General features: G+C 34.5%; 1 protein-coding gene across 4 annotated transcripts in view; it reads right to left on the bottom strand.

Annotated features, from left to right (window-relative positions):
• The window catches only part of LOC135220899 (uncharacterized), a 133,849-nt gene that overhangs the window by 55,790 nt on the left and 50,574 nt on the right, over positions 1 to 27,485 (bottom strand). The gene's annotated exons all lie outside the window — the stretch shown is intronic.

Below are 27,485 nucleotides of genomic sequence, written 5' to 3'. Positions count from 1 at the left end.
CCCCACTACGGGGTGTGTATATACATATATATATATATATATATATATATATATATATAACATCCTGTATTATGTATACGTACAGTCGGCCAACGAAGAATTGGCGTAGTTTCTTAATTCATTGTTCGTCATGGAAATATTGCCATATGCAGGTGCCAGATTATTTACTTAACAATAACTAATATTTCCTTTCAAAGGTGCTATACGAGAAATAAATTACATTAGAATTGAGTAGGCTTATTCAACGCATTAAAGATAATTATTTTGCAAAGTAAGGAAAATATATACCGATGGATCCACGAATTCTGATTTTACTCTCAGCTCTAGCTTAGTGACAGCATGAGCATTTTGAAGTTAGCTTTGCTGCCGCTCGAGTTTTGACCCAACATATCGTACTGCACTGGGGTGTTGTCATTTCGTCTCCTACAGCCGATAAATAATACATTAAGGCGTTAACATTCTTTAATAATGGTGTTTAATAAAACTAATTTTGTCCTTTGATCAATAAGATAATTTGCATGACACATTTAGTGGGCCTAAATTTGACTTTCACACATGATTAGCCTAGGTCTATTTTCAGCAGTATACTCTCTCGGATACGTAATGTGAAAGAACATTTAAATCGACAATAGTTATATAAATCTGCTTTATTTTAACATTCCCGTTATTCTTGTATTATTGGCCATGTTCTGCTTTTTTCTTATCCTTTCCAGAATCACTTAACATAATTTACTGAGACCTAGCTATTCAAAGTCAAAAAGCAATCATAAAAAAATCAAACTAATATAATTCAGTCTTATTTTTTATCGAAATCCTTGCATATCATCCTGTTTCATCTGGACACGTTGGAGAGCTGTGGGAGTCAAAACTGACGAATACATTAAGAGAGGCTTACTTTCATTAAAGCTTTCTTGGGTTGATCTTTCTGTAGCTATTCATTTGTTCTAAATAAAAATTAATTAAAATTAGTTTCACATGTATGGCTAGACCTACTACCATTAGCATATTATAAGTAGCTGAAATGATAAGAAATATGAAAGGTGAAATTCTCGTTTTATGTTTTTTTTTTTTTTTTTTTTTTTTTTTCAAGAAAAACCTACTGCTTTAATCAGGGGGTTGCTCTTTGACAGATACAACAATCATAGAGGGTGTAACACGTGTATGCAAATATTTTGGGGAATGAAAGATAAAGTTACTTTGAACAGAAAATAATTTATAAGAATGCATTTTAAGGCTTCCGTTGTCGGTGCGGGGAATTTTAAAATAACCGTTATCATTAGGGTAAGGCCACACCGGACGCGGGAACCGTCGAGGTGCAGACACGAGTCGAGCGGGAGAGCAGCGTCAAAACGACACATGGGCACACCAGAAACGCCACCCTCCCACGTGTCACTCTCAGTGGTCAAAGATATACTTCTGTGCAAATAAGTCATTGCCACGGTTGGATAGAAAATTGCCTTTAATAGAAAACCTAAGTGTTAAAGTTGACGATATACTACGTATGACCCAATGGTCTTTGAGTCTTTGCTTGCAATAGTAGAAGTCAGTCTCACTATACAAAAGACGTACCATAGACAACCAATCTCTCCTGAACTATCATTCGGGAAGTAGTAACCTTTTTGGCAGTAAATTTTGTGATAATGAAAAGTTAAAATCCACATTTTCCTTTTACTTCCCTTAATGTTATTACTTTAAGGTTAGTGAAAAAAAAAAATGTGGATTTTAACTTTTTATTATTGCAAAACTAACAGCATATATGGTTACTTCTTTAAAGATACTTAGAAAAACAGAGGAACCAGAATTAATTGCAAATTATATAAAACTAAATTAATATTTGGCTGCATTATGTTGAAATAAATGAATTACCGGTATTTAAAAAAAAAGTTCAATGGTAAACTTTACATAAAAGAAAGTAACACAAGGAAAAATCAGTTTTGCTTGTACTGTCGGCCAAAAAACTCTTGGCAGAGTTTCATAATTTTTCGTTCACCTGCCTGACGCACGATTCATGCCTTATTTATCTATTTTTCTTTTCAAAGATGGAAGAAATCATATGTAATGACGTTAAAAACAGTCACTGATATCTTTAGAATATTATGTTATGTTATTATGTAAAACTATTTTCCATATAGCAAAATTGACGTGAACAAAACGAAGTGATAAAAAAACGTCATATCACAACCATAGATATACATTACCAAATAGATAGGAGACACCTATCACTAGTAGTATCGCATAAACATAGTCCTTACATTATCATTTCAATATTAAGCTGAAGGTAGTTCAACTTTTCCATTTGTTAAATTTTACAGAAAACATTGGAATCTCACAAAATGCTATCAAATTTAAAACCAAAAAGAAAAAAAAAAACATATCCTAACAGTGTGAACCAGGCGACCTCACTATTGCTTTTGATGTTATGTGCATGGGAATCTAATGTCAATGTGTCATTTATCGGTCTAAGAAACATCTCTAGATGAGCGAGAGACAATTATTGCACTGCATTCGGTGCAAGTTCCTGTTGGAGAGATATCAAGAAAGCTTAATAAACCGGAGAGAATCATACATAGAAAAATCAAATTATTTAAAGAACGGCAAAATTTAGAACATGGGCCTAGAGGTGGAACACCTCGAAGCACCACAAGAAAGCAAGACAATACAATAGTGTAAATGTTGCTGAGCAACATTCATTTGTGAATTTTGAATTCTAGTGCCTCGTCACGACATTACCGAACCAGGAATCATGACTAGCTCTACGCTTATGACAGGTGTCTGAAGAATACTTTAGATGGAGAGGAAGAGGTTTTTAAATCTACACTTGAAATCTTTGATAGTTGTCTAATGAATAAGTCTAATGAATAGGCAAACTTATCTTTGATGGATGAGAGATTCAGTTAGGCTTACTCTTTTTGTTTTGTTTTTTATCGGTGGCCAGTGAATACCACGGATAGGGAGGGAAACGGTTTCAATGATGCATGCATTTTTTTCTTCAAAACCTAAAGAATACATTTTATTGGGAGATACTTTATTAACATAGGCCTAATTCTTCCATCACTCCTATACGCCACCTCCGCTCTCTTCTAAATCTCAGGCGACTAGATCAGACTTCTCACTACGAACTCCATCTCGTGAAAGCATCACTAATGATAACGGTTATTTTAAAATTGCCCGCACCGACAACGGACGGAAGCCCCCCTTAAAATACCATGTTTTTAATAATAATATTTTCCTGTTCAAAGAAAACTTTATCCTTTGTCCCACCCAAAAAAAAAATAAAAATTGTGCATACACTCGTGTTACACCCTGTAGCCGTCAAAGAGCAACCGTTTATTAAAGCAGTAGGTTTTTCTTGAAAAAAAAAAACATGAAATAGACTTAAACGAGAACGTCACCTTTCATATTTCTTATCCTTTCAGCTACTTATAATATGCTTATGGTAGTAGGTCTAGGTATACATGTGAAATTAATTTGAATTAATTTCTATTTAGAAGAAATGAATAGCTACAGAAAGATCAACCTAAGAAAGCTGTACAGAAAGTTAGCCTTTCTTAATGTATTCGTCAGTTTTGACTCCCACAGCTCTCCAACGTGTCCAAATGAAACAGGATGATATGCAAGGAATTCGATGAAAAATAAGACTGAATTATATTCGTTTGATTTTTTTATGATTGGCTTTTTGACTTTTGAATAGCTAGGTCAGAGTTAATATGGTTAAGCCAATTATTGAAAAGGATAAGAAGAAAGGCAAAACATGGCTAATAAAACAAGAATAACGGGAATAGTCAAATAAAGCATTATTATATATATATATATATATATATAGATATATATATATATATATATATATATATATATATATATATATATATATATATATATATATATATATATATATATACATATATATATATATATATATATATATATATATATATATATATATATATATATATATATATATATATTATATATTTTATATATATATATATATATATATATATATATATGTCGATTTAAATATTCATCAATATTACGTATCCGAGAGAGTATAGACCTAGACTAATGTGGGAAAATCAGAAGTCCAGTTTAGGCCCACTAAATGTGTCATGCAAATTATTTTATTGATCAAAGGACAAAATTAGTTTAATTAAACATCGTTTTCAAAGAATGTTAACGCCTTGATGTATTATTTATCGGCTGTAGGAGACGAAATGACACCACCCCAGTGCAGTACGATACGTTGAGTAAAGACTCGAGCGGCAGCAAAGCCAACTTCAAAATCTTCGGTATGCTGTCACGAAGCCAGAGTTGAGAATAAAATTAGAAATCGTGGACCCATCGGTATATATTTTCCTTACTTTGCAAAATAATTATCTTTAATACGTTGAATAAGTCTACTCAATTCTAATGTAATTTATTCCAAGTATAGCACCTTTGAAAGGAAATGTTATTTATTGTTACGTAAATAATCTGGCACCTGCATACGGCAATATTTCCTTAACGAACAATTTATTAAGAAACTACGCCAATTCTTCGTTGGCCGTCTGTACGTTGACACCTTTATGAGGTAAGGGGGGGGTGGGGCTAGGGGTGGAGGGTGACTAGGGACAGGGGACTTACTGTATACTTTTTATGGGAGACATTCAAAAGACACTGGGGAGACATTAAGACACTTCATTAGTAGTTATTATAAGTTAATTGGCCATGCCAGATCATTAATCGTTTGGGAGTGTCCCGTCTGAAGGCGTCTCTCTCTGAAAAAAGAGAGGAAATAATGAAATAAAACTCGTGAAGAGCAGACATGGGTTCGACACTTAGCCCAAAAGCCCCGCCCAATAAAACGGTAAGGTTTTAATAAGGTCGACCCGACCTCAACTGGGGTCTCGCCCATCAAATATGCAGCGTCCTTATCTTTTATTTAACTTGTGGGGGGCTGGGGGGAGTGGGGGCGGAAGTTATGCTCTTGGTTCTATTGGTCTCTATTTGAGTGACGGTAAGTCTGTTTACCTGTCTGTCTATTTGTCTGTCTGTGTTTTGTTTCAGGAGTGTCTGGTCCTGTTCTGAAGGACACCTAAAGAATGTATCTTACTAGGAGATGTAATGAATAGGTAGATTTTTAAAGTTTATATATAATATATATATACATATATATATATATATTTATATATATCTTATATATATCTCTATATATTGTATATATGATATATAACTATATATATATACTATTAGTATATATATATATATATATCTATATATATACGCATATATATATATTTAGATGTATAGTATATAATTATATATACACACGTAAATATAGAAATATAGGTATATACATTTATATATATATATATAGATATATATGTATATGTATATATATATACGTATATATATGTATGGTATATAATTATTTATCTACACACGTAAATATAGGATATATATTTATACATATATGTAGTATATGTATATATATATATATATATATATGTATATATATGTATATGTATATATACGTATATATATGTATAGTATATAATTATTCATCTACACACGTAAATATAGAGGTATATAATATATATATATATATATATATATATATATATATATATATATATATATATTACTTTATTCCCTAAGGAAAAGAAAGAAAAAACTAGAACAGGGTTCGGGTCAAGGTTCACCACTGCCTCCATGCTTTTGTGAAAGGAAAAAGTAAACAATAGTCATTGAGTAACTATGCCAAGTGCGTCCTTTTAGTCGTCTAAAAAAATGCAAGCCATATAATGCTGAATTATCTGCTCGAATTGCGCTCTTTCATTCATTAAAGGAAAGTGCGAATGAAGTTAAGTGCTTTATTAGTAAACTTAACCAAACTCAAATTGCAATATTTGTAGAGTTTTTAACTCGTGATGTAATTATGGACGAATTTGATTTACAATAACAATTGATATTTTTTATTTTCAGCCTAAGTATTGTATTAGACTTCTTTTGAGTATTTTTGTATAATATTAAAAAAAGGGGGGGCCTTTTTTTATGCCTTTATTTAATTGGAATTCTCTCTCTCTCTCTCTCTCTCTCTCTCTCTCTCTCTCTCTCTCTCTCTCTCTCTCTCTCTCTCTTTCTTTCTTTTGATTAAAGAGTTGGAACGAGTTTGGTAGAATTTCTCTAACTCTCTCTCTCTCTCGATTAAACGAGTTGAAACAGAAGTTTGGTAGAATTTCTCTCTCTCTCTCTCTCTCTCAAAGTTCTTTCTCTCTCTCTTCTCTCTCTCTCGTCTCTCTCTCTCATCTCTTTCTCATCTCTCTCTCTCTCTCATAGTTGAAACAATGGTAAAATTTCTCTCTCTCTCTCTCTCTCTCTCTCTCTCTTCTCTCTCTCTCTCAAATGGTTGGAGCAGTAGTTTGATAAAATTTCTCCTCTCTCTCTCCTGTGTCCAGTCTTCTTCCTGTATCTAGTCTTCTTCCTGTGTCCAGTCTTCTTCCTGTGTCCAGTTTTCTTCCTGTGTCCAGTCTTCTTCCTGTGTCCAGTCTTCTTCCTGTATCTAGTCTTCTTCCTGTATCCAGTCTTCTTCCGTGTAATCTAGGCATCTTTCTTCCTGGTGGCCTAGTTTCTTCCTTCCTGTGTCCCAGTCCTTCTTCCTGTATCTAGTTCTTCTTATCCTGGTATCTAGTCCTTCTTTCCTGTGTCCAGTTACTTCTTTCCTTTATCTAGTCTTCTTCCTGTGTCCAGTCTTCTTCCTTTGTCCAGTCTTCTTCTGTGTCCAGTCTTCTTCCTGTACCTAGTCTTCTTCCTGGTGTCCAGTCTTCCTTCCCTGTGTCCAGTTCTTCCTGTATCTAGTCTTCTTCCTGTGTCCAGTCTTCTTCCTATATCTAGTCTTCTTCCTGTCCAGTCTTCTTCCTGTGTCCAGTCTTCTTCCTGTATATAGTCTTCTTCCTGTCCAGTCTTCTTCCACTTGTGTCCAGTCTTCTTCCTCTGTGTCCAGTCTTCTTCCTGTATCTAGTCTTCTTCCTGTGTCCAGTCTTCTTCCTGTGTTCTTAGTCTTCTTCTGTATCTAGTCTTCTTCCTGTGTCCAGTCTTCTTCCTGTATCTAGTCTTCTTCCTGGGCCAGTCTTCTTCCTGTGTCCAGTCTTCTGCCTGTATATAGTCTTCTTCTGTGTCCAGTCTTATTCTGTACTAGCTCTTCTCCTGTGTACAGTCTTAGTAACTTGTGGTCAGTCTTTTTCCTGTATATAGCTTCCTTCCATTCGTCCAGTCCCCCTTTTGGTCCTCGTCTCCTTGTGCCGGCCTTTGCAGACCTTCTTGCTTCTTTCCTCTCCTCTTTCCCTCAGTCCTTGGTGGAAGGCTCTGAATCAAAGACGCTTGGTGCTGATGGTTGGTTTGACGAAGCTGACGGAAGCTTCGATTCTTCTCTTGTGGATTTCGAAGTCTTCTTCCTTCCTTGGAGACAGACGGAGGCAATTGGGATTCTTTAGCAATTTGAGCAGTAAAGATCTCTGTGGCTGTATTCGACGGAGCCACAGCTCTGCAAGAGTGGCTTCAGATTCTTTTGTTTGAAGTCTTTCTCTCCTTCCTTGGAGGCAGACGGAGAACTGTGTGTTCGTTCGTCCTTCGTCCTCCTCCCCGTGTGTCTTGAAGGGCGAGTTCATTTTGGGATTCTTGAGGATTGGGTGGGAAGCCTTTCTCCTCTTGTCTCGTAAGTAGTCCTATTCTCCACTCTTCTCGTTAGTAGTTCCTGTATCCAATCCTCTTCCAGTATCCAGTCCTCCTTTTGGTCCTCGTCTCCTTGTGACATCCTTTTCAGACCTTCATGCAATCTTCATCCACTTTCTCTTGGCCCTTGATGGCAGACCCTGTTGTCGAGAGGCTGAGTCAAAGACGCTTGATGCTGATGGTTGTTTTGAGAAGCTGACGAAAGCTTCGATTCTTCTCTTGTGGATTTCGAAGTCTTCCTTCCTTCCTTGAAGACAGACGGAGACAGTGTCTTCGTTCGTTCGTTCGTCCTTCGTCTTCCTTCCTTCGTGTCTTGAAGGGCGCTTTCCTTTTGGGATTCCTGAGGATTGCAGAAGCCTTTCTCTTCTGTTCTCGTAAGTAGAATAGTCCTTTTCTCACTCTCCTCTGTAGCAATTTGAGCGGAGAAGATCTCTGGGGCAGGATTTGACGGAGCTGTGGCTCCGTCAAGGATAACAACATCTCCAGAGATCTTCAAGTTCAAATGCTCAAGAATTCCAAGGTGAAGGCGCTCTTCTGGACACACATAGAGAGGAGGCCGAACGAACGAACGAACGAACGAACGCAACGAACGAACGAACGAAAGAACGAACGAACATACTGTCTCCGACTGGGATCCAAGGAAGGCGAGGAACATCCGGGATTTAAAAAATAAGACTGAATTATCTTCGTTTGATTTTTTTATGATTACTTTTTTTGACTTTGAATAGCTAGGTCGAGTTAAATTATGTTAAGCTTATGAAAAGATAAGAAGAAAGGCGAACATGGGCTAAAATAAAACAAGAATAACGGGAATAGTCAAATAAAGCAGATTAATATATATATATATATATATATATATATATATATATATATATATATATATATATATATATATATATATATATATATATATGATAGATAGATATATATATATATTATATATATATATATATATATATATATATATCTATATATATATATATATATATATATATATATATATATATATATATATATATATTGTCGATTTAAATATTCATTAATATTACGTATCTGAGAGAGTATAGACCTAGACTAATCATGTGGGAAAATCAGAAGTCCAGTTTAGGCCCACTAAATGTGTCATGCAAATTATTTTATTGATCAAAGGACAAAATTAGTGTTTAATTAAACATCGTTTTCAAAGAATGTTAACGCCTTGATGTATTATTTATCGGCTATAGGAGACGAAATGACAACACCCCAGTGCAGTACGATACGTTGAGTAAAGACTCGAGCGGCAGCAAAGCTAACTTCAAAATCTTCGGTATGCTGTCACGAAGCTAGAGTTGAGAATAAAATTAGAAATCGTGGACCCATCGGTATATATTTTCCTTACTTTGCAAAATAATTATCTTTAATACGTTGAATAAGTCTACTCAATTCTAATGTAATTTATTCCAAGTATAGCACCTTTGAAAGGAAATGTTATTTATTGTTACGTAAATAATCTGGCACCTGCATACGGCAATATTTCCTTAACGAACAATGAATTAAGAAACTACGCCAATTCTTCGTTGGCCGTCTGTACATTCATTGTTAACATTTATGAAGAAAGTACAAAGTACCACGAGTATTTCATGAATCAGTGATGCTGCTCCACTAAGAATTCATATAGTTATCAAGTCAATGCAGCTGGACAATGCTTATTCGTGAGTGGCTAAGTGCATAATAACCATGTCAAGTTGGAGGGTATATTTATGTATTGAGATTCTTTTGAAATATTCACTTTAAATTCAGTAATGAACTCATCCCCAGGGAAAGCGTTTAGACCATATAAGAAGTTGGTCTATTTGCTTGACTCTTTATTGGGAACAAAATTGAACGCAGTCTGAAAGTACACAAATGAGAGGTGTTGAAATGACTGCTAATTTAAGTGTGCATTACACATATGGAATAATTAACTCAACATTGTTACTGAATAGATAATATTTGTAGTCGCTTAAGTTTCGATGCTAATATCAGTTACTTAACAATGATAATATGCTTTAAACAATTTCTAGGTTACAAATGAAAGTCCCTAATAAGGAAACTAACTTCACAACATCGCGATGGAGATCGTAGCGAGAAGGCGGATCGAGTTGCCTGAGATGTGAAAGAGAGCGGAGGTGGCGAATAGGAGTGATGGAGGGAATAGGCCGATGTTAATAAAGTATCTCCCAATAAAATGTATTCTTTAGATTTTGAAGAAAAAAAATGCATGCATCATTGAATCTGTTTCCCTCCCTGCCCGTGGTATTAGCTGGCCACCGATAAAAAACAAAACAAAAAGAGTAAGCCTAACTGAATATCTTATCCATTAAAGGTAAGTGCTTATTCATTAGACTTAGTCATTAGACACCTATCAAAGATTTCAAGTGTATTTTCAAAAATCTCTTTCTCTCCATCTAAAGTATTCATCAGACACCAGTCAAAGGCATGATTCCTGGTTCAGCAATATCGTGACGAGGAGCTAGAATTCAAAATTCACAAATGAATGTTGCTCAGCAACATTTACACTACTGTATTGTCCTGCTCTCTTGTGGTGCTTCGAGGAGTTCCACCTCTAGGCCCATGTTCTAAACTTTGTCGTTCTCTAAACAATTTGATTCATCTAGGTATGATTCTCTCCGGTATAGTAAGCTTTCTTGATATCTCTCCAACAGGGACTTGCACCGAATGCAGTGCAATAATTGGCTCTCGCTTAGCGAGGGATGTTTCTTAGACCGATAAATGACACATTGACATTAGATTCCCGTGCACATAACGCCATCAAAAGCAATAGTGAGGTCGCATTGGTTCACACTGTTAGGTTATCATTCTTTTTTCTTTCTTTTTTTAATTTGATAGCAATTTGTGAGTTTCCAATGTTTTCTGTAAAATTTAACAAATGGAATCGTTAAACTACCTTCAACTTAATATTGAAATGATAATGTAAGGACTATGTTTATGCGATACTACTAGGGATAGGTGTCTCCTATCTATTTGGTAATGTGGTTGTGATATGACGTTTTTTTTATCACTTTGTTTCGTTCACGTCAATTTTGCTATATGGAAAATAGTTTTACATAATAACATAACATGATGTTCAAAAGATATCAGTGACTACATAAGATTTCTTCCATCTTATAAAAGAAAAATAGATAAAAAAAGGCATGAATCGTGCGTCAGGCAGGTGAACGAAAAATTATGAAACTCTGCCACCAGTTGTTTGGCCGACAGTACATTACATATATATGTATGCACAAATTTATGTATACATAAATATATAGGTATATATTTGCATCTGTACAGCTATTCTCAAAACTCATGCTACATGACTGCATAGGATTTCATTCAAAATTCACTAACTGACAACCGAATATACTCCATATTTATCTATTATTTCAATGCGGAAACACGATTATTGCATACAATAAGGGCTTAATATGTTTCATAAGGGTGAAATATGTCATATTTCGAAACTACAAGAAAATGTCACATGTAGCCAAATTTCAGAAAGAACACTTGCTAAATATTTTCAAAACTTTCATTCACACATCCTTGATGCATTTGACCTAAACGAAGTCGTCATCAAACCTTAGTTAAAATGTTAAATAAAAAAACGAAAAAAATGGTCGTAACACTAATATTGCTTCCAAAGCAATCACAAAATTTGGAATAGTCCTATTTGATTGCTTTTACACCTCAACGCTGAAAAAAAGTAAATATGTATATACAAAACTAGAATGCGTCCACTGATATCGCCGTGTGAGGGGAGCGTGTGTGAAGCTACCATTAGAGTAGTTGGTGCAACAACCACCTGGTATATCATAAGTCTACAATGAGTAGCGACAATGAAATTATCTTGAAAACATCTATTTTACATCTGTTAGAGGAATAATTGGATTTACATACAAGACCACTTGTTATATTTCTTAAATATTTCAAAAATGGTGGCATACTAATTAATATTCACAATGCAATTATTCTTTTGTCAAAACCAAGACTTTTTTCCTAGGCCTAGGTGTTTTAGATTTCTTTACTTTATACTTAGCATTCGCATCTCTGAGGTTATCTACACATTCTTGCACTTCAAGTTACCTTATGAAAGAATAAATTATAGACCAAAAGCGAGCAGAAGGACTTTTAAGAAAATTATATTTTAAACCAGTTGAAAAACAGTGTTCCATATGCCTTGATATTAATACATATGATATTTATGTTAATAGCTATCTTTTCCATATAATCAAAATTATCATAATCTTTTATTTCCCAGAGAACAGGTAATCTCTACAAATATAAACATTAGTTACTACATCTCAGAAGGTTTGGATAATTTTTAGGCCTATAAATCATTTTTCAACATTCAGGGAGCTTGAACACAGCCTAAAACTTCAAAATTTAAAGAAAATTTGTTTTAATTCGTATTCCTATTTTGAAAATGTTGTTATGATGACTGTTGAGCTTATTAGGTCTATTGTTATAATGCTGCAGAGGTAGTTACGTTGACCAGCCCGAGGAGTATATGGCGAGCGCGCTGTCATTGACAACACCACTAACAATATCACCCCGTACTTTGAACTAAGCAATGTAAAGAAAAGAAAAGAAAAAAAACGACTCAAATCGCACGGATTACGAACTATACCAATGCATAATAGGGATCAATATATATATATATATACTATATATATATATATATATATATATATATATATATATATATAACCATATATAACCAAGAGGAAAATAGGTTAGCTGTGAATTCGCAAGCTTTTCGACAGGTATATATATGACATAAGAATTTAAAGAAAAAAAAAGTTTAACACCATTTTGCAACGTCACATTGAGTCTGAGAATCTGGACGATACAAAAAGAATCATGTCGCATGAGATTCGAGCATCACTGTACATACTATGTATGAATGTGTGTGTTAAGAATGAAGTCACTTGTGAGCCTAAAGGATCCTTCTCAGCAGCCATCTGGAATCTCAGAAATCTCAGCCGGCGCATCTGATTTCTGTGAATAGCCGAGCCACCACTGTAGTCGTCGATAACGAAAGGATAATTCTCTATTTTTTCGGATTCATTCCTCTAAATTATGCAACGTAATCCAGCATGAACTCTATTGCAATACAGGGTTTGCCGGAGCAAGTTCATTCAGCCAGCAAGGTATCACATTACTAGCGAAGTATTCAACATGCGGCAGATCACTTATTTAGTGGGGCAATAACGGTCTCTTTCTTTCTCTTAATTCCACTTGATATATATATAACATTTTGAAAATATTACCGCCTCTCTCACAGACTCTATTAATTATATGTTGTCTTCCCATGTATATGATTAACTTTATTTGCAAACGTCGTCATTTTAATTTGCGGATGTATATGTTATAAATATGAAACCCCACAGAGAACATTCAACAGGCAGATGGTTTGGTGAACTGTCTCCACTTTCATTAACAAACAAACGATAATGCATCTTTCTTTTATTTCTTTTGTTTTTATTGCAGTCAATATGAGACTGATAGTACATGAAGAGTCCATGAAATGAAATAATTGAACTAATTACTACTGATAACGATAAACGTGCGTCTGTGTTGTTGAACTGGGATAGGTACAAGAATACACTTGACTATGCAAGGATTCCATTACAGCTAATTGAATCAAATACTTGTCCTTTCTGTCCCTTTAGGACAGAAAAGGGGCCAAGATGAACAGAAGAAAAGATTGGCAGAGAGGATAAAGGACTAGTATTTTCAATAAATCAGTACTCAGATATCTGCTCTTTTCTATTTGAGTACTTTAACGTGCAGCGAGATTCCAAGCATAATAGTATCCGAATGGTAGTTACATATTCACGATGCTGTGTTACGGCCGCTACCATTCTAAGAAGAGCTAACAAAGCATTAAATACCATAGAGGTGACTACCCTTTGTACACCAACTCAATAATATATGTCATCTATATCAGTTTTATACATGAATATACACTATGTGTACGATATGCAATGCAGTATAAATATATAAAATTCTTATGCAATAGTAGTCTTTTAAGAAAGAAGTAGATCCGCAACTTGCCTAAAAATAAACCTTGAAGTAAATAAGAGAAAGACGTTATTTTCCAAATTTGGCGTTGATAGCACTAGCAACGCCGACACAAACCAGTTTAATGGATACGATTTCGGGTTGGACGCAAATAGCCTTATGGATAATAGCAAGTTAAGTTTCATGGTCATTATTATCATTTCTCGAAGTCGAAATGGTAATAATGACCATGAAACTTAACCAATATATTTCCTTGTTTCGTACACAGTTAGGTCAATCAAAAGAAATACAGGACCAAAGGATACCCTTTTGAGAAATAAAATGAATAACTGACAAATTTACAATCTAATTTTGCATTCCAATGAAACAAAAACAATCCTAATTTCTTTACCAGTGCCATCGATAATATTATAACTAGCAAACAACTGTTAAATCTAAACAAGTAAAAAGATTTTACAGAGTTAAGTAATGAAGAAAAGAGCAAGGAACCAAATTGGCAATCTCAAGTTCATGTTACAGGGCGGGCCCGTTTGTGTTGCAAATACCCGACAAAGTTATACTGACGCGCAATCAGGTAATTGCTAAAAACAGTATGCGAGACAGCGCGCGAAAATAAACATTAACATGAAAGAGATATTGAAAGAGAGCGAGAGAGAGAGATTAGCTAAGTTTAAAGTTGCCAGTCAGACTAAGAGAACAATAGACGGAGAGACATCTGAACAGGTTCTCTAACTGTTCAAGTGTTCATAAGCATGTGTAAAGTAACTGATTACCTTCATAAAAAATTATGGGATCAAACATTCACTTGTTTAGCAAAAACTATAGTATTGCTGACGTAGGTGACCTCCATTGTTATCGCGCCAGCTTGTTGCAATCAGAAATTAATGGCTTCGAGGGGAACCAAGTACCCTTCGATTTCCAGAAGTATGACTGACTTCTTGATGATATGTAGTCACGCTATGGACTTCTGAATGTTTCCCCTCAAAACAAGCATATCTATATGTCGGCGGACGGAGGGAGTGTGGAATACGTCTGAGAAATGACCTTGGCATCAATAATTTGTACAAATGTTTGTCTAACCAATTCAGATGTGAGGTTCAATTCTCGTTATCCGGTTCAGGTGATGGTAAGCGCTAACTTAGCAAGACAAACAACAGGACGTAGGACCATAAATTATAACAATATGCTGTATCAATTAAACAGTTGACTAGGAAGGAAATTAAACTGGTAACTTTGCGATGGGTAAAATTGGCCAATGAAGGGTAAAGCCAGTACTGATGAACATAGAAGATTTACAGGCTAAATAAGGAAAAAAATAAATATAGAATTCAAGCCTTTAATGATGCCTTAGAGTGACAGGGTGCTAATGACAGAATATGCTGTGGCAGTCACAGTAATCTAAATTCCATGTGAAACCAAACCCACTCTCACCTCGCCCGCCCCCCACAAAAAATGGAATACGTAGGGAGTGAGCAAATATATCTCGGTAGCTTTGGTGGCTCCAGCGCATGTCATCCTTTTAGTTCTGAGGAAAGCGACTGAAGGCAGTTCCCCAAGAAGTCATCTATTGACCTAGAGTAGTAGCAGGCCTGTACCGAAGGGGTGGTCGGGTGGGTCGAGCGACACCCCCTTCCCCCAAAAAAATATCTGGAAGTCCTATTTTTCTGTGACTGTCCATTTCATTGAACTGTACTTACAAAGTTATAAATAACAATCTCTTGTTTTTTGACGAGTTTTTTTTTCTATCAATTTTGTTGTTAAACATTAACATCATTCTTTAGTAGAAAGAAATACAGTGATAATAGGAATATGATATGGGTCAACATATTTGTAAATGGCTTTAGTAGAGAAGAGATCATTTTAAAGCTGTGGTACGATAATCTGGTCAGAGAAAATTGACGTCACTGAAGGCTTTTGAAATTTGCATTGTCGCTTTGTCAGTCACAAGCGTACCGTCATCTTTTATATACCTATATATCCAATGACATTTATAGAAGGAAAAGTCCAGTTTTGGGGAAAAAATAAGTCCCCCATAAGAAAAAAATAATCTGGATATGGGCTAAGTAGATTATGCGTTCTGATCAATTGTCCTCTGCCAATGTCATGTAGGCATAAATATCCAACCTTAAATTACGAGTCTCTGAGTACTTTATGAAATGAAAATGATAATATTGTTGATTTGGGTACCAATGTTTATGAAGTTCTTCATATTTATGAGTAATGTGCAACTTTGTCTTCTGTTTCATGTATTTTCTTCAAATGAACTTTTCCTCTTTTTTTTTAAGCATCATGTGTGTTACGACTTGATACTGGATAGAGATGTGACTACGTTTTTCCTCTGTAGTAAGTCCCTTTTTTTCGTTTTTTTTTATGGGCTTATTTTATTTGCGCTTGAAGTTGTATTTTTCTTGATGTATTTATTCTTTGTAGGCCATGTACTTGCAAGAACAGAAGAGATTACTGTCCACTTTGTTTATTTTGTATTATGTCTTTTTATGAACAAATTTGTACTAACAATTGTAAATTTTTCGTCAATAAAATAACTAACTAACTACCTCGCGACTGTGGAAGGCCGTAGCCTGGACGGGAAGAGCTGGAGCTGGTATTTTACACCAATATTGCCTGGCCGATTCTCACCCTCTGTGGAGACTTCCGCTCGATTTATTTTTCAATGTAAACTTTATTCGAGTAACAGAGATTCCTGTGCACCAAACAAACCTCTCCTCACCTGACATAAGAATATAGATATAAGAAATGTATGGAATTATATCGTAACAGAATGCCTAGTCACGGCATAATCCTAAGTACATCAAAAGAGGAAATCCAAAAGAGGATCCTACCTAAAAAAATTAACGAAAATATTAATTGTTTGGTAAATACGATTTTAAGTTACGAATAAAGTAAACATGCCAATCTAATCAGGAATTGGTATCATACAAGGTATCATTTCTAGGTAAATTATTCAATATTTTCAAGTATTAGAAGGTAATTTACACTTTCCTGTTTGCGTTTAAACTTTTCGTAACTCATTTTACTTTGGAATTTTGTATACTCTCTCTCTCTCTCTCTCTCTCTCTCTCTCTCTCTCTCTCTAGATAAGCGCAGTTATAGTCTCTCTCTCTCTCTCTCTCTCTCTCTAAGAGATAAGCGCAGTTATAGTCTCTCTCTTCTCTCTCTCTCTCTCTCTCTCTCTCTCAGAGATAAGCGCAGTTATAGGCCATCCGGAAGAAAAAAACCGCGAAAATTAAACTAAAATTAACAATATTTTGAAGTTTTAGCGGGTAATTTACACCTTTCTTCCTTTGTCTTTCAACTTTTTGTAACTCCTTTAACTTTCGAATATTGTATACTCTCTCTCTCTCTCTCTATAAATAGAGATAAGCGCAGTTATAGGCCATCGGGGAAAAAAAACAGTGAGAATGAAACCAGGGATGGTTTTCTCTCTGAAGAAAAAGATTCAGTGGCACCTGCCAGAGCCAGAGAAAAGAGGCACAAGACGAGAAGCGGCCCCCCCCCCCCCTCCCCTCTCTCTCTCCCTCCCTCTTTCTCTCTCTCTCTCTCTCTCTCTCTCTCTCTCTCTCTCTGAGTTGGAGATTCCTCGAGCTGACTGACAGCAGTAGTGTTGCTGTCAGCGGTTGACGGTAATGGCAGCACTCATAAACCTTGCTAATTAATTATTGGCCTTGACGGAAGGAGAGGACCGCGATCTGTTCCCGATGATAGCGACAATTCAGGAGAGGAAAGGGAAGGGAGAGGACACCCAATAACACGTTAATAGAAAGGAAACGCTTTTTTCTTTGTTGCAAACAAAAGTACTCTCTCTCTCCAGTGTCGATAGACTAGTATCATCGCACATGTTGATACACTATCAAAGTTCCATACACTTACAGACATCAATACCTATCTATATGAATATATATATCATATATATACATATATTTATATATATGCATGCTCAGATACATACTATATATATATATATATATATAATATATATATATATATATATACTATGAAATTAAAATATACCATAAAATTCAAAATCTTGAAAAAAATTTGCGGTAGTCTCTTAAAGCAATTATTTATATAAAAAAAATCAACCTCACTTGAAACCCGGTGTTTTGGTATCATTACACAAATCTTATAGGCCTAAGAAAAGCATAAATCATTTGAAAATAAATGTTATTAAAGGCTTTTCATTTGAAATTGACCACAAATCTTTCTTCATCTGTTAATTAAGCCAAGAAGCTTAGATGGCGGCTCAGGAGGAAAAAAAACACACGGCGCAGGCCTGAGTAATGCCAAGATTTTTCCGTTCATCTAACCAGGTGTTCTGAAAATAACTGTCGATAAAAAAAAACTGTAATCTATAAATCTTGCTTTACATGAACTTCCCATTTTGAGTCATTTATATCACTTTCATAAACATTCGTACACTGGAGAGAGAGAGAGAAAAAAGAAACGAAATGCTGGTCATTATTCGATTCACGTCAGGTGCTCCCAAAAGTAAACATGCAACCATTTGCGTTTCCTTAAAAATTACTTTTGTAGCTTAGAATTCAAATGGGAGTGCACTCTGGAGCTATACTCTCTAGGTAAAATATATTATGTAAACAGAAACATACATACATGCTCGTTTATACATGCATTCATACATAACATTTATATCCTTTATATATATATATATATATATAATATATATATATATGCATACATGCATGCATACATACGTTGTGTGTTATACAAACAAATCCGTTTTATGCTACCAATGTGGTAGGGTCATGTGCGTTCGAGGAGCAAAAAACTTTTGAAAAATTATTGGTGTTTTATTCCTGATCTGCATTTGCTTGTACATGCATTAAACAATTAGATAAAACTAGCTTTCACTGTTTTATATGCTATATATAAATTCTTCTAGAATCGTCAGCAGTTTACGTTTAGCCTTCTTTGGTTTAAATATCGTAGAGGGTTCAGTATTTACAATTCCCGAAATTATAAATTCGCTCTATTTATATATTATATAAAGGAGAGAGAGAGAGAGAGAGAGAGAGAGAGAGAGAGAGTCGCAAAGTTATTAAAAATATTGTCGACAATCTTATCCTACTGTATTTCTTAGCAAACTAAACGTGTTTTTTACGCAGATTTCGTAGGGTTGGTGCCGTCTCGTCTGTGCACCTTACGCGGTGCACTGTAGGTATTACTTTAGGTTCTTTGCAGCTTCCCTTCTGCCCCTAAATACAACCCCTTTCATTCCTTTGAATGTAATTCCATCCATATTCGTTTTCTTCCATTTTACTTTCCATCCCCCCCTAGCAATGTTTTGTAGTGCAACTGCTTTGATGTTTCCCTCCTGTTACACCTTTAAAACCATATTTACTCTCAATTTCCCTTTTAGCAATGAATGACCTCATAGGTCCCATTGCCTAACCTTAGGTCTAAATTGCATATTCCATTAGCTGAGATAAGGTACGGGTGAAAAACAATGTATTGTTTAATGAAAATAAATAGAGTGGCCTTTGTGTATATTTATTCAACTGGGTCAGACGAAGCACAGTGGGGTGGCATGTGCTTCAATTGCCCCGAGTTTGTGCACCATATTATAAAATAAACATTGCCAGGTTCCTGTACTTACGGGTCCTCAATGAGGGTAGACCGAGAGGTAACAGAAGCGTGAGTAACGTGTGGGGTGTTGGTTGACGTTGGAAGAGGAAAGAGTCAGTTCTGATACCGTTCCTTACGAGATCAAACCGATCTACTTTATTTGTCTCTCTGTCGCTATTAGTAACTAAATATTTCAGTGTGTCTCTAACTGATTAATTTGGTATGACTATATAACATGATATCCTCAGTTCCCATTTAAATCCAATAGATGTATAACTCGTGAACAAGGCTGTCTTAGAACCAACGAAAGGTTGTTCGAAATTTCAGCAAAACAAGTCAAAGTGATTCTCTGCGTGTGAATCGAAAGAAATTATACTCTAGTGTGCTTGTGTCTGTGCATGCTTGCAATCCTGTGAGCCACAGACATACTAAATAGGCAAACTCTGCTGGTGCATTGGAATAAAAATTATATATATGCAATACACAAACGTAATGCGCTAGCGAACATTTGCATATAATGAACCTAATGGTCGCATTTACAAACTCAATATTTGCAATACCTTACAAAGACCATTTGGTTTCTCTATCTGTTGATATTTCTAGAAAGGATTTCCACTGAAAGCCTTAAAATATGAATGAGAATAAAGGAACAAATCTCCCACCCAGGAGCATCTGAATTCATTTTTTGGGAGGGGAGGAGCGAATTTTATGGTTTAAGAATGTCCAACAATCGTAGGTTCGAATCCTACTTGAGAAAGAAAATTTCTCCATTTATTTCCATTCGAATTTCAGGGTGTCCATTGGAAAGCGTATTTAGAAATATGAAATTTAACGGGTAGTTGTGGTCTTCGTAGGCAATACATATGCACATGCATTTGCAATTTACGAGGCATTTGACGTTCTAATTTAGTAAAACTCCCGAGAATCTCCAGAGAAGGAGGATTCCGCTAATGGCAGCCAACAGCCCCTCAAAAGGGGAACAAGAGACGGCGAAGAGCAGGTCCTGTTTAGGTTATTAGGCTACTGTTTATATCCTCTCGATAATTTTCTCATCATAATGCATACTCTCCGTCCATCAAATCGCGTTACCATAAGCCGGGGTGTCTAAGATGCTATTTTTGGTGGTTCCTAAATATAAAAATATGGGGATCTGAGAGAAATATTTCCGTAGTTAGCTAATTATCAACCTATTACGTCACCCACATTCTCGAGAGCGCCAGCAAACTGAGCTTCCTGGTAATAATCACCTTTGATGTTGCGAAGCCACTGCAAGTAAACCAGTTATCATGATATTGGGTAAATTCTTATAAAGATCAATAAAAGGCTCATGCACACACACGCTCACGTGCACTACACAAGCACACACACACACACACACACACACACACACACACACACACATATATATATATATATATTATATATATATATATATATATATATATATACACTATATAGAAATATAGATATAAATGTATATATATATACATACTATATATATATATTTATATATATATATGTGTGTGTGTATGTGTGCTCGCGCGCGTGTCTAGAAAGCCGGAAATGGACAGTCCTTTCTTGATGAAGTTTTTATCCTGAAGTTTTTTACTATAAATAGAACAAAAACCGAAATGAATGAGACAAAGTGGAATCGGCCAACATAAAGTTCAAAATGATTTTGGATGTGATTAGGGAGACCGTAAGGAGTCCAGTTAAGAGAAAGAAAAATGAAAAGTGATCAGAAGTTAACAAGAATACAAATCAGACGCCTGAGTGAAGGAAATATTTCAAAGGAACGAGAAAACGTCAAGGAGACAATAGATTCACATCACCCGTGCATTTGCTGTCTAGGCCAGTCCATTACGACCGCTCCTGATTGGCTGTTGATAAGCCAATGACAGCACTGGAAACTCTCAGTCTCGCTCGAGAGTTCACATTGGCAGGATGAATGTTCCACCCCTCCTGAGGGATACGTCTTCCAGGAGAGGTGGAACATACATCCTGCCTATGTGAACAATCGAGAGAGACTGAGAGTTTCCAGCCTTGTCATTGGTTTATTAACAGCCAATCAGGAGCGTCGTAAGGGACTGGCCTAGACATCAAATGCACGATTGATGTGAATCTACTATACGTAGTGTACTACGGAAAGTGCATGGTAGGATTTGAAGACTGATGTCAGAAATATTGATACGGGAAGAGCAGGATTCCTTCTCTGAGATGGAAGAGAGTTGAGAGCAGTGTGCATTATGAAGCACTCATCTGGAAGCTGAATGTGAAGAAAAACAGTTAAGTATACCTTAGTTTAACCAGACCACTGACCTGATTAACAGCTCTCCTAGGGCTGGCCCGAAGGATTAGATATTTTTGCGCGGCTAGACACCAATTGGTTGCATAGCAACGGGTCCTACAGCTTATTGTGGGATCCGAACCACATCGAGAAATTAATTTCTATCACTAGAAATAAACTCCTCTGATTTCTCCTTGGCAGAGCGGGGAATCGAACCCGGAACCTGATATCGATAGTCGAGCACGTAACCGACTTGTCTAACGAGGAACTTAAAAAAAAAAAAAGAAGAGAAAGGTGAATGTGATATGTGTGGATCCATGAAATACTTACGAGAACTAACAGAGATGCGTTGTGGAGGATACTGAGGACGTATATTGTTGAGAGTAATACATAAGCGTTTAGTGGGGAGGTAACAACGCAAAAGAACATACAGACAGGTAACAAAAAATGAGCACCTAAAAGGGGTTGGAGAGCCCTAACCTCATTTGTGACTCGAGTTGAACGCCCTAATAACAAATGCGGTTTGCATTAAGTGCGCTCAAGCCTTTTCTATTAAGACCTGACAATCTACACGCCTTCAAAATCTATCTATTTTTCTTAATTATTTTGAAATTAATAGATTAACTTCATACATTCGTAGACTACTATTCATATTCTTACAAAAGCATTCTGTTACAATGCTACATCAAGTTTTATTAATTGCCAACATATCATTAAAATAAACCAGCTCTTTACAGCCTGTCATACATTTTTCACCAACATGTGCAAGACCTGCACTGGCATCCTTTCCATATCTTATTCATTCCTTATTCTGTTCTGTTTTCTTCGATGACTTGCCAGTCTTATCAATACAAAAATATCGCATGACTTACAAGTAATTTGATACAGCACATTCTTAAGTGTAGTTAGTTTTATAGGTGGTTTATTATGTTTTATTTTTCATAAATTGCACATTAACTCTGAAGACTTCAGGTAAATTGGATTATCTTTGAAACTACGCATATATTGTAATACAAGCAGGTTTTTTTATGTTTTTTCTTCTGGTAATATCGTAAAGCCTTAATTTTTTTTTTTTTTTTTTTTTTTGTTTTTTTTTTTTTTTTTTTTTTTGCCGCCCTCTAAATATTTTGTTTTACGTTGAATCAGAGCACAGTATCAAAAATTCTTCGCATGTATTCCTAATTACATCTATTTCATCATCAATACACTCAGGGCTATATTCATTTTATGCTGTCTACAAAAAGGATGAAACCCGATCTCTTTACTCAATTACACTGCCCAGATTAAAATGCACATAGAAATGATCGGAAGGTTTTCTGCGTGCACTAAGCTAAATCCCATTATCACCGCTGTGCATCAGAAAATCCATCAGACAAACCGAAAAAGGTAGGCTACAGTCATTTATATCATTTTCATGGTGAATTCTATTCATGTACCAATTCCTTTAATTTACCAAGAAAATTATTTATATTTCTGATATAAACAATTTTCTCAGCCTATAAAATTCTCGGAAAACATCATGAAAATATATAAGATAAGCACATGATTTCTGTTCAATTTTGTTCAAGTTAGTGAAAACAAACATGCTATCTAATGCTCTTTTAACTAGTAATTATGTTGGAAAGGCATGTAATAGAATCCATTTTCAGAAAAAGAAACATTTCATTAGAATTTGAATTTTGGCCTAAAAAGTATGTATATATATATATATATATATCTATATATATATATATATATATATATATATATATATATATATAAATTTATTTATATATACTTTATAGGCCGAAATTCATATTTTTTTTTTGGGAATATTCCTTTTTCTGTAAATGGATTCAAATACATGTCTTTCCAACATATCGTTAGTTACAAAAGCAATAGATAGCATGTTTGTTTTCACCAACTTGAACAAAATTGAACAAGATATCCTGTGCAAATCTTATATATTTTTATGATGTTTCCGAGAATTTTGCAGCCTGACCAAATTGTTTATATCAGAAGTATAAATAATTTTCTTGGTAAATTTAAAGGAATTGGTTCATGAATTTGTACACACAACACACACACACACACACACACACACACATATACATATATATATATATATATATATATATATATATATATATATATATATATATGCAGAAGGCAGGTACTATGTCGTACCTCTAAGTAAATGGGGATACAATCCACAATGAAGTAAAATCCTCTTGTAGTTTAAAATATATATTTCTTGTACAGGATTAAAGCTTTCGGCCATCAACTGTGGTCTTGTTCACTAAAATGTGATATGTCACCTCAAGGAAACTAACAAGTAAGAGCACAAACATTTGAAAAAACAACGTTAGTTACAAAAGCAATAGATAGCATGTTTGTTTTCACTAACTTGAACAAAAATTGAACAGATATCCTATGCAAATCTTATATATTTTTATGATGTTTTCCGAGAACTTGCAGCCGGACCAAATTGTTTATATCAGAAATATAAATAATTTTCTTGGTAAATTAAAGGAATTGGTACATGAATTTGTACACACACACACACATACACACACACACACACACACACCACACACACACACACACACACATATATATATATATATATATATATATATATATATATATATATATATATATATATATATATGTATATATATATATGTGTGTGTGTGTGTGTGTGTGTGTGTGTGTGTAATATATATATAATTGTACATATATATACTTAATATAGAATTTGTACATAATGCATGCTTAACCCATTTGTATAAGAGGAAACACTTAAATGTATAGAATTTAAGGAATGAAGTTTATCTGGTCCTAATAACAAAGCAGGGATCCCGGCCGCAAGTGGAAAAACAAATGAGGTTAGGATTCCGCCGATCCCAGACGCCAATATTAATCTTTTCCAGCAGTTCGTTTGTTTGTTTGTTCGCTTGTATCACCCTTCCATTTATGATACAATTTTATACCACTAATTAATTATCAGTCCTCCTTGTACCCTGTGTTTTATTCTATTCCTTGGATTTTATTTATGATTTCTATTGCGTTATCTGGTATAAGATTTAGACCTTTCCTTCGCTCATTCCGATTACCGTCTTTTGTTATCTGTGGCAAGTTTCGTGCTTTTAAATAAGTATATTTCGTTATCTGGCTTTTAAATAAGTATATTTCGTTATCAAATAAAAAAGTATATATCGCTATCTGGTTCAAAAGTCATAAAACCAAATAACTGCCTTTTGTTATGTTTCAAAATTCGTGGAATTAAATAACTGCCTTTCGTTATCTGTATCAAAAGTTATGCCATTAAATAACTGTCTTTCATTATTTGTATCAAGACTCATACAAATAGATAACTGCCTTTCATTATCTGTATCAAGATTCATACAATTTAATAACCGTCTTTCGTTATCTGCATCAAGATTCATACAATTAAACAACAGAAGCGTTTTCGCTTGCAAAACATTTTTCACTTGAAAAATAGTCTTGATTTTATTAAACACTTCATGCTGTAAATTATACGAATTGTAATATGCGCCGTGTTTCCGTGGATGATAAATTCAGCAACGTAAATCCTCTAACTTAATAAAACTCATGATTTTAGTTCAATGGAGTTTGTTTATTTTTGAGGAGGTTTCATTTTTACCTTAGGCTAATCCAGTACAAAATTTGTGTTCATCACATAAGGCCTGATGTTTAATGGTTTGGGTTGATGCTATAAAGTGAAGTATGCGAGGTTGGCTATATATGAAAAAAAAATTGAAGATGTTGAAGATATAAGGAACTGCAATTGAGGAATCAGATATATGAGTTTCAAACAAAGTTATGCATAAAAAAGCTGAACTATTAGAGCTACAAAAGAAATACGTACATCATAGTTTTTCCCAGGGGAGAAACCCAATGGCTAAAAGAGTGAAAATATATCGTCATTTGTATTAAAATATACAAAATATTGAAGAAAATTCAGTAAAAAAGCTGATTATATTATGAAAGTGGAGGTAATCTTGGTTTTAAGGTAAGATTTACCTGTGGAAAAGGTTTATTACTGAAGGCAGCTACAGTTTACAGATTCCAGAAAGAACAGTGAAATGTTTACTTTATTTGAAGATAGGAGACTGTATTTTCTAGTTGAAAGTATATGATAAACCACAGTAGAACTTGGGCCTGTAACAGTGGAATAACGTAACTCACATCCCCTTTTCCTATTCGTACCATAGCTCCCTCCCTCCCACCAGACACACACACAAACATACACACACACACACACACACAAACTCCATTCCTATTCAGTTTTTCACATAACTTTTGCTTTCATGAACCTAGTTATACCAATATATATATATATTCTAGTACACACACATATATATATAATGATATATAATGAAAATAATTATATATATATCAATATATATATATATATAAAATTTATGGGTATGTATATATAATATATATATATATATATATATATGGTATGTATGTGATATATATATATATTATTATATATATTATCTTATATATATATATATATATATATAGTGCCCAAACTATCTCTTCCAATTTTGAACGCCAGTGCACATGTGGCATCGACCATTTCATTATAGTCCTGAGGAAAGTCATTAAAACGCAATAGCGGTCAAAATTCAATCATTTATGTGGAGGCACATAGTAGCAATGTTCATCTTTTCCTTCAAGGTTTTACCCTTGAGGATAAAAAGAAATTGAAAAAGGTTTCATCTTCAAGCGATAAATGCCACATGTGCATTGGCATTCAACGGTATATGTATTTATGAAAATATACGTATATATATAATATATATTATATATATATATATATATATATATATATATGTATATATATATATATATATATATATATATATATATATATGTGTGTGTGTGTGTGTGTGTGTGTGTGTTTACATATATATACACACCATTTCAGAGAGAAAGAGAGCGAAAGAGAGATGAGTGCATTATGATTAGGTAGCGTGTATAAAAACTAATGAATTACTCCAAGTTGATATTACTTAATTTACTTTACGAGCATGCCTCATTTTGTGTTATCGCTGTGTGATCATAAAGAATTGAAACACGCGACGTTGTCATACAAAAATTATTATAACGGTGCAGTGCTTGCTTGAACAAATATATATATATATATATATATATATATATATATATATATATATATATATATATATATATAATATGTGCATGTTAGGGCATAACATAAACCTTGCAGCGATGCAAGCGTCTGTGTACACCAGGAGCCAATGTCTGTGGAGTTTATTACTTTTTATAACAATCATTATTTTTCCTTTTGCTGACTTTTAAAGGCTTCAGGGGAGAGCAGCAGAGCAGCACTTAATTAACAATATGCACTTTACCCGTAAAAGATTAGCCGGGGCCTTTTTGCATCGTTCGGTGAACGTAATTTATAAAGTTGAATTTGGAAGGTGATTAGAGCAGCTTTCTATTCCAAAGGAAACAAAACGAAAACGAAATCTTACGCTGCACGGTTGGGGATGAATTGAGTTCGCGCTTCTCTTTTTTTTATTATTTTTCTTATTATCTGTAATAGTGTGCTTTAAAAAAAATCAGTGCAATGCAATTGTTGTTTACTCATATTTGCTATCACCTGAACCTTTCTCTTGCTATGTTAGCTTCTTATTTCTCAAATCTAGATATTCTTTTCGTAGTTGCTGAAGCCGTTACTTATAAAAAGAGCTCATTTTTAAAAAGAAACGTAGAGAATAATGATAATAATATTAAAAGTGAAGAGCGCAACAATAGAATAGCTATACATCCGTTCAACCTAAGAGATAAAAATCTCTCTGTGGTGTTCACT

The sequence above is a fragment of the Macrobrachium nipponense genome, chromosome 2, assembly GCF_015104395.2.
Source record: "Macrobrachium nipponense isolate FS-2020 chromosome 2, ASM1510439v2, whole genome shotgun sequence".
Lineage (NCBI taxonomy): Eukaryota > Metazoa > Arthropoda > Malacostraca > Decapoda > Palaemonidae > Macrobrachium > Macrobrachium nipponense.
The sequence above is the reverse complement of the archived record's forward strand: the minus strand, read 5'-3'. Positions and strand labels throughout refer to the sequence as shown.